This window comes from Amblyomma mixtum, chromosome 6 (genome assembly GCF_055824585.1).
Source record: "Amblyomma mixtum isolate Tamu chromosome 6, ASM5582458v1, whole genome shotgun sequence".
Classification (NCBI taxonomy): Eukaryota; Metazoa; Arthropoda; class Arachnida; order Ixodida; family Ixodidae; genus Amblyomma; species Amblyomma mixtum.
In genome coordinates, this window is record NC_143017.1 from 114591037 (window position 1) to 114600280 (window position 9244).

At 48.6% G+C, this 9244-nt stretch overlaps 1 pseudogene across 1 annotated transcript; it reads right to left on the reverse strand.

The window, feature by feature from the left end:
* Positions 1–5482: 5482 nt before the first annotated feature.
* LOC149340102 (acetylcholinesterase-like) lies at positions 5483–8790 on the reverse strand (annotated as a pseudogene). The gene is made up of 2 exons (XR_016283860.1): positions 7247–8790; positions 5483–5630 (listed from the first exon to the last, which is right to left on the reverse strand). The product of XR_016283860.1 is annotated as an acetylcholinesterase-like (transcript).
* Between the last annotated feature and the right edge of the window lie 454 nt (positions 8791–9244).

The window sequence follows — 9244 nt, forward strand, 5'->3', positions numbered from 1 at the left end:
TGATCGCCCTGTTCGTGCACTCAGTTAAACCGTTCGTTTGGGGTGATAAGTCGATGAATAGCGAAAATGTGAATTGCAGGCACACAGAAGCTGCTTCACGACGTCAGCAGTGAATGGTCGACTACGGTAGCTAATGATAAATCCTGGAGGTCCAACGCTGAGAACCATGGATTCGAGCATAAAAGATCGCACATTATGTGCAGTAGATGAGGGTAGGGCTGCCGTTTAACAATACAGAGTAAACTAGCTAATGGAAAACCAGATCCAGCGGTTCCCATCATATAATTTTGGAAACGGGCCCAGAAATTCGAATCCCACTTGCTCGGACGGTGCTCTGGGAAGTGTCACGTAGTGAAAGTGGCTGAATGCAACGCTTGCAGGGCGCCTATTTCATTAGCATTGAGGGCAGCTGGCGATGTATTTATGGCCATGCGTTGCGTCGTGGTGCATGGCATGCAAGACGGAGGTGTATAGGCTCTTCTGGAACAACTATGAGAAAGCGGTGGCCCACGGGAGGGTTGTTTTTTTTTTTTTTTCACAGCAGACCGTCACGCACACAGAAGTCGTTTGAAGCTGAGGGATCTTGAGCCGCCGCAAGGAAGGGCCGTAGGGTTGTATATTTCTGCTGTTCCTCTGTGAACGTGGCACCATCGGATAAAGCCGGTGACACTGAGGCGATGCAGTGGTCGAAATTATTGAAGTCACACTGCCTATCAGGAAGGGGAAGGTGTGAAAGACAGTTGGCGCCAGCGTGCTGTCCACCACTCTGGCAGGCGACGGCGTAGTCATACTCATGCAGCCGGAGACCGTATCGTGCAAGGCGCCCGCATGGGTCACGATGGTTAACGCGTAAGCTGAGAGCATGGTGGTCTTTGACGATGATGAACTGGAACCCGTAGAAATAGCGAAAGAATCGCTGCCTGGCGAAGACAATTGCAAGACATCACTGCTGTGTGACCATATAATTACGCTGTGGTTTGCTTAGGGACAGACTTGCGTACGTAAAAGTTAACGTGTAATTTGTTTTCACAGTGCTGGACGAGAACAGCTCCGATTCTAACACTGCTTTCTTCGGTATGAATCTCCGTAGGGGCGGATGGATCGAAGTGTCTGGACACAGTGTGCAAGGTGAGAAAGAATTTCAGAATTTCAGAAGGAAGACGGAGTCGCACTCAGAGGGTGCCACGGGGACGAAAGTGTGTGAAAAAACTCCGTAGTTCTTTGACAGACTCGTGTGGCTTCAATGCCTCGACAGCTACAGCCTTGGTGGGTTCAGGTCTGGCGGCTTATGAACGACATGTCGAAGCACTGGCGACATGGCGGAGCGCATAGGAATTGGTCAATACCCCGATCGGAGGTCGGCAGAAGAAAGGTATATAGAGCCCGTAAAAAGGTAGTCTATAGCATCGTCGCTTCTTGGAAGGGGGTATACGTCTTTTCTTGTGACAGCATCTAGATGACGGTAATAAACGGAAAAACGCCACGTGCTTTCTTCTTCGAAACAAAATCACTAGAGCATTCGAAGAACTCGACGACTCTTGAAAACCACTTTTGGTTAACAGATCCTTCAGTTGTTCATTGACCGCTTTCTGGTTAGACGGTGGCACTCGGTAATGCTTTTGTTGGATAGAATGGGGGCGCCAGTCTCAATCCTGTGTAGCGTCCGAGATGGTCGAATTGAAGATGGGCCGCCTGGCTTTGAGAAGTCGAGCACTTAGTGTGATACAAAACCGGCCAACAGAGCACGCCGCTCGTTCGTGGAGAGCAAGCTGTCAATCATGCGAAGTAATTGCTATTCCTCGGAAGACTCTGGCATGTCGTGTCCAAGGCGTCGGTAACGAAGGCAACATACACTGACGAGTCGGGCTTCCATTACGCAAGTTTCGAGCCTGAGACAGAACTACAGATTATATTGAACACTTCACTGTCTGCAGTGCAATGCGACCTTTGGTGACGGCAACCATTGCATGAGCTAACCAAGACGTTCTTCTTCATGCAGGCCTAATAAATCGGCTCCACAGGCGCGTCAAACATTCAGAGGATGGTATTGGGGCACGAAACCGGTACGCGTACCAAAAGAGGCATGACGGTATCAGGAGGAACAAAGAACATACACTCACTACTGCACGAGTCTTCCATAAGAATAGGGGTGAGACGCTTGCCGAAGACGAGCTTCCTGGAGTGGGAGTCGACGTTAGAGCCGCGCACCTGTAAACAAGTCGAGCCCAAGAATTACATCTTGTGTCGATCTGGCGAGCACCGCCATTTTCGTGCTCAATACTGCACCGCCTAAAGAAACTTTTACGCTGCACACTCCAATAGGAGGAAAGAATTCCGCACTCACAACACAAAACTGGGCATTTTTGAGTTTGAGGGTGTCCTGTAATCCATGAAATGAGCGCCCCGAGGTGCGCGTGAAACGGAGGGCGGTGTGGACATCCAAAGGTCCTTTGTAAGACTAACCAGGACGGCAAGACAAGCGAAGCAGGTTGCAGCGTAGCGGGCACACCGAGACGCGGTGAGAAAGCCGAGGTCGAGGCGATCGTCGTGACCTCCGTTTTCTCCTCCTCATCCGATCAGGAACCCGATTTTAATCCGGTCTATACATTTAAAGATATTACAACACATCAAAATTGTCATCGCCTTTACCCTAGCCCATGTAAAAGCCTGAAGAAGGCGGATGAGCGGCTCCTTCTCCGCCTTCTCACCAATACATTGCCGTGCCCGGCAGCGCTAAAACATTATGACTCCTCCTTTAGGGGCAGCTGCCCACACTCTAGTGCAGTGTCTTCTGACACCTATCACATGGTGTGGGCCTGCCCCTCTAACCCCGCTATTCCCCCCATCCCCAACCCAACCCGGGAGGACTGGGAGGCGACGCTGCTCGGCTGCCACGGCTTATAGGCCCAACAAGCCTTAGTCGGGCGCGCCCGGGCGGCGGCCACCGCCACTGGGGTCCCATACCAGGGACCTCCACCTAGTGTTTGTAAGGATCGGTCCCTTACGGGCTGATCCAAACATACCTCCTGTTCATTCTTAATAAATGTTTTCACCACCACCACCACCCCCCCCGTTGACTTCGGTAGCAGCGCGGTGGCAGGGAAATGTGCCGCTGAAGGAAGAGCAGCGAGCAGGGCCGCGATGAAGTACAGTCTTTGTCAAAGGTAACCAGGCTTTATGGTTTGCTTCTAGCTCGTACAGTGGAGCCCCTACAGCTTCCCTCAAGCTGAAATAGTCGTACGGGGGAACTTCTTACCTTCCAACAACTTTTGATCTTTAAGAAAGCCACAAGGGATCCACTATACAAGCTAGAAGCAAAACATGCAGCCTGGTTACTTTTGACAAAGACGGTACGTCCAAGGACGGTCGCACTGTTGTGACTGTAGGGTGGGGAGTGAGGCAGTGCGGCCGGTTCTGAGTAAATTTGCATGTTGGTGTGTGTCTGTCTGGGTGTGTTCTGGACAGTAGAAGTGGGTGCGGGTAGGTGTTTGTACCTGTCGCCACGCGTTCGCTTGAGTTTTGGTCTGCGTCTTGCACGTGGGTGGATAGAGGAGAGGGTCTGCAACAGTGGGAATGCTGATCTAATTTCTTGGTAAGTTTGGAGGCTGTCTGTGGATCCAGACGCCATCTTTCGCGCAGTTTTAAGCATGAAATGCTTTTAGCTCCCGTTGTCGGCAGTGTGGTGACGTCATGCCGAGACCGAGAGCCAACATCGGGGCACTGAATTCCACTCATCCGGGCACTGAAACGAGAACATCCGGACACCGTACGAGATTTTACGAGACTCTCTAAGCTCTCCTACAGGACCGGCATACAAGCGCCGGTAGCTTCGCGCCGAACGGGTGGTGGCGTTCCTCCCTTCCTGTACGATGCGGTTCGGGTATCTACCGAGATGACAGAGAATTACTGCTCCATTTCCTTTTCTCAAAAAGCCTTGCGTTCAAAGGGCAAGGCATCGCGCCGAACGGGTGGTGACGTTCCTCCCTTCCTGTACGGTGCGGTTCGGATGTCCACCGAGATGACAGAGAATTGCTGCGTAATTTACATTCCTCAAAAGAGCGTCGTGTTCGAAGCTCAAGGCATCGCACCGAACGGGTGGTAACGTTCCGTGTACTGCCTGACAGCGCTACAACACGCTGTCGCGTTCCATTCCTAAAAGCGAAGCTTAAGCGTCATTAATTAGCAGTTAATTAGTATTTAGTTATTAATTAATAATTAATCCGTAATCAGTAATTTGTAATTACTTCGTCATCAGTTATGTGCGACGTAATTCAGTGGTGACGTCAACAGTGTCACATAGGCAAAGTGGTGCGGAAAACGCTTTCGCCTCTACGCACTTCAGACAGTTTCGAACGCGCTGCATATACATACTTGTCAGGCCTGCGACTCGTCATGTCCGCGTACGCTTCTGCATCGGCCTCCATTTCATGCTGTGTGTGTGCTTAGGGCGAGATCAGTTGCCGCAATGTATTTGTTTTTGTAGAGGGACGGATGTCCCTTTTTGATCGTGAGTCCAAATAAACTTCTCTTATGTGCTTACTCAACTCTCGGTTACGGGGGAGGCAGAGATTTTTTATTGCTGCCTTTAGAGCCACCTTTTCAGCAATGCTGTAATGTGGACAGGAGTAGCATGCTTGACAACAGTGCTCCTGAACGACGCCAGGTGGCACCACCAGACGATGTCCACGAATCCCAGGCATTTTTGTGCTGACTTGGAGGTAAGATGCTAGAAGTTTAACACTTAGTGTTTTAATGGAACAGAGAATTGTCTATTGGTCCTGTTGAAATGCCCATTGTGTCCTTCTTTGTTATGGGCTTTCTGTAGGGCTCCAGCACGCGCTTGTGCCCTCCTTCGCCGGATCCGCCTCACCTACGACGCGTGGCGCCACCGGAAAGAAAACAGTTATAAAAACAAAACAAAACAAATGGTCGCGCGGAGACGCCGGGGATCAGGCGAGGATTCTCAGTAGAAATGACGTAGACAGTACGTCACTGTTGTGCCCTGTGAGTGCTTACTACCAACGTAACGAAACGAGTCCGTAAAGGTTTGTTTGGTGACAACACTCGCTTTGTATTTATCAGAGCAAAACTTGGCACAACGCGGCTGAACTCTCGCATTGGGGTAATAAAACCGTAGCGCAGCTTAAACGTTGTTTTTTATTAATCTACAGGAGGCTATAAGCATAGCACAAAACAATTTTTGGCTTATAGGGAACCTGGCCAATATTTGTTCACGCTCCTTGACACAACGCTCTCACGGTTTGCCGAATGGAGGGAGTTGCTTGTATCGCGTCTCACTTCTGGTTTCGTAAGGCATCAGAACAGAGAAAGGTAAGACTCGATAGAAGAACTAACACAAGTGACAGTCGAGGCTAGCACAAAGAAGACAGCCGTAGGAGCAGGGAAATCTTGTAGACGTCAAGCACATTGATAGACAAGAAGATACATGACACCACGGTTCGCTTTCCATGTATTAACACTTTTATTCGTACGGCTCGACCTTGTTCCAGAAATTGCAGATTGACTGTAGTGGACGCTTCTTGACAACGTTGGCACGGTCGCTTAGGTGCATGTACTGTTCGCCGTCGTTGAACTTGGGCCACGGTGTGTTTTCGCTCACTTTGGGAACGCTGAAAGGGATACAGATACTTAACAACAGCCTCGTTACTGGCAGGGAAAGGGTGATCGCTATCTGAATCCTCGAACCGCAGGAAAACTTGTATTCCGAGCTATTAACACAGCCAAGAAGGCGCGACTTTCAGTATTTTGATGGTGCACGTGAAATCTGTTCACAAAATGCTGCAATTTCTTTAACTGCAAACGATCTAACTGCAGTGAAAGAATGCTTGTCAGCGAATTCTGGCTGATGCAAACTGAATAATACACTAGGCACGCATGTTTCAAACCCACAAACGACGTTCATTGATGATTCATTTCCATCTTAGATTCTTCTCCAGCAGTCAAAATAGCCATCACACTGCAAGCTATACAGGCCTAGACATGACGCAACACGGGAAAGGCATGTCATCTGCAAATCATAATTTGTTAGGCGACGTGCTTCATTGCACATTTCATGAAACATATGCTCGACTGTCAGAAAAAAAAAAAGAGCGACAAAAACGGCCTAAAGGCTCATCACATTTCCAGTACCGCGACTCTACTGTTAAGGATGATGAGGGATGATGCAACAATGGACCAAGATGAGTTTTTCAGGTTCTCTTGAATGCTGCGGTGCCAGGTGAAAAGTGCATATTCTTTCATTCTTTAACAACACCCCGTGTGAGCGCAAGACGAGAAATTTTCACGACAATGTTTCCGAGAACGTAACGGGTGGAGCATACAAAACAAGATTTCTCAATGCGAGTGGCATTAGTCTCTAGGCCTCCTCAAAGTCGCAATAAGGTAATGTCGTACACGTGATATTAAAAAGAATCCTCGTAACCAGTCCATGTGAAAAACAAGAAGACAATTTAGCTTGCTAGCAAAATTTTTCTAAGCTTTAATCACTGTCCTGCTCGAACGAAACATCTAGTGAACCTCTGACAGCTTTCGTCCCCTACACGAATGCAGGCACCAGTAATATCAGAAATTTTGTGGTGTTTTTTGCTATTTTCTGTCGTGGGCTGCAGAAAGGCGGAAGGAAAATCAGCAAATGCGCGCTAACATTAAATGTCACTTCTTCGTGCGCGTTTATTTCAGAAAATGTGGACAGCCCTAAGAACAGCTGCCGACGTCCGACCGAAAAAAAAAGAAAGAAAAATGCGGCAGAAATTGTTTATTTATATGTTCTAGAACTAAGTAGGCGGAGTGGCTAACGCGTCGCGAAATATAGTATATTCCAGTAAACAATGGTAATCAGTTTTAGCTGAAGCAATATTACTAGTATTAATTGGGGGGAAGGTTCAACAACTTGACCTCATTTCGCACACACTGAATGCTGTTTTTCACGCCTTAACTCATACGACGTGGTCTGCCAACTGCTTTTGATATACCTCTGTTGTTAAAATAATAGGTGTAGAATTTTCTCACGTCATCAGCTTGTGAGCGTTTCTGGGAAGGTCTCACAATAAAGGTAAAAAAAAAAACGAAATCGAAACCATGTTTTGTGCTCATTAGGCGAATAACGGACCTCCGAATGACGATTGATGTAACAAGAAAGAAAATGCACTGCTTCCATAGCTTAAGTTCAATGAGCGCATGCTGAAGCAGAGGAATGTTGGCATACAGTGATGATTTAGTTTCTCACCCTGATCGGCTGAAGGTGGACACGATGTTTATGAACTTCTTGGCCGCTTTCTCATCGGCTGCGGACACGTTCGCTCCCAGACTGAGCATCGAACCCAAGCTCAGCCCGATGTCGTCGCCGTGCGTGGGACGAACCCAGTTTGGTAAGCCAGTAAATGACGGTCCTTGCGACGTCTCGTACACGTATACTGTTGTGTTCGGACGCACGAAGCCTCTGGCGAAGTAGAACGTCGGACAGGAGAACTGGTAGTGGCCTGTCAAATCTGCGGCTGCGTACACTGCTCCCTTTCCGTCCGAGGAAGCGATGTGGCTAAAGTACTTCTCGGTTATTGGGTCCATGTCACTTCGCACCAATGAGGCCCCTAACGTTTTCATAATGATCACAATCTGACCCTTCCGGAGATCACCAATGTCGCCGGTATTGAGAAGCGTCTTCAGAATGAAGTGAATGAAAGCATCGCCTTCAGCTTCATAGGCACCTGTCAGCAGTTCTTCACCGTTCAATTTAACGTGTCGTAGGGCCGACGCGGGTTTCTCGGGCAAGAACTCTTGACCGATGACTGGAAAGAAACCGTCCAAGCCATTCGAGGCGAACTGACTGGTAGCGTCTAAAATGGCTTTCGACGACTTCGAACGAAGGCACAAGACGGCTTCTTTGAGACTTAGTTCCCGAGTACCATCCCTGTCACATTTGAGGTGCCTCATAAGCAATTTCGCTCGGTGAACAGACTGGTCTTTTCCACTGACTCCGCTGGAGGTGAAGGGACTTGCGCTTTGCATTATGGCTCGCCGGAACAGTCTTTTGCTGAGTGGTGATATCAGGTGAAATCCAATAGAGATGGCTCCCGCACTCTGACCCATCAGCGTTATCGCGTTCGGATCGCCACCAAAGGCCCTCGCATTCATTTTGACCCAACGCATGGCCAGTAGCTGGTCGTAAAGTCCCATGTTGCCGGGGGCGTCTTCGGTGCCCAGGTTCAGAAATCCCAGAGCACCGAGTCTGTAAGCTACGGTTACCACAATTACATCACCCCTCACTGCAAGTTCCGATGCGTCGAATATTTTCATGCCGATGCCGCCGTATGAGAACCCGCCACCGTGGAAGTAGACGATCACAGCTTTCGGACTCGAGTCTACTTTCGCGGGCGCGAACACGTTCAAGAAAAGGCAGTCTTCGGACATTGCATCCGATGGTTTAACATGAAAGAAATTGTTGAGCTGTATGTGAGGTTGGGGACACAAGGGTGGCGTCAGCGTGGCGTTCAGCACGTGTTTCCAAGGCTTCTTGGGACGGGGCTTCTTGAAGCGGTGCTCCCCAACGGGAGGCTCGGCGAATGGAATGCCCAAATAGGTGCGCACCGGACCAGCCGTGCTTGGAAGGATGGCTCCACGGATGGGTCCACTCGTCGTAGAAACAATGCCTTCCTGTCTCTTGGCGTAGCATGCTGCCACAAACACGAGAAAGGCAGACCAGACTAACGGCGCACCTGTGGCCTAGAAGAGGAAAAGAGCAACGTTAACGCTAAATCTGTTCCGAAGAATCATTCCAGAGGTTTATTTGACGTTATTGGAAGTGTATGATTAGAAAATTAATTACCGCAATATAAACTAAGGTTCTTTTCTTGCTGCTTGTGCCACGGATGATTGAAGTGTGATAGGCAAGCAGAAACAGCATACGTAACAGAAAATGTATTCATGAGCATGCCAATATGTACAGGTCTCAGGAGGCGTCTGTCAGTAAAGTGTAAAATAGTTCATTAGGCATTGTGAGTCCTACTAATGAGTGCGGAATCACGCCTGGGAGGTTCCTTTAGTACTGAAAGCCATCGACTATGCTAAAAATATAAGTACATAATAAAATCGAAGGAAGAAATACAGTGTGAAGTTCTGAAAGTACAAGGAGTAACCTATTGCCAGCTTTTAAATGTTAAACCTGCGCCAAAACTGTTTTAAGAAGCATTACATAATAAAGGGTATTTCATTAATACCAATGGGGACA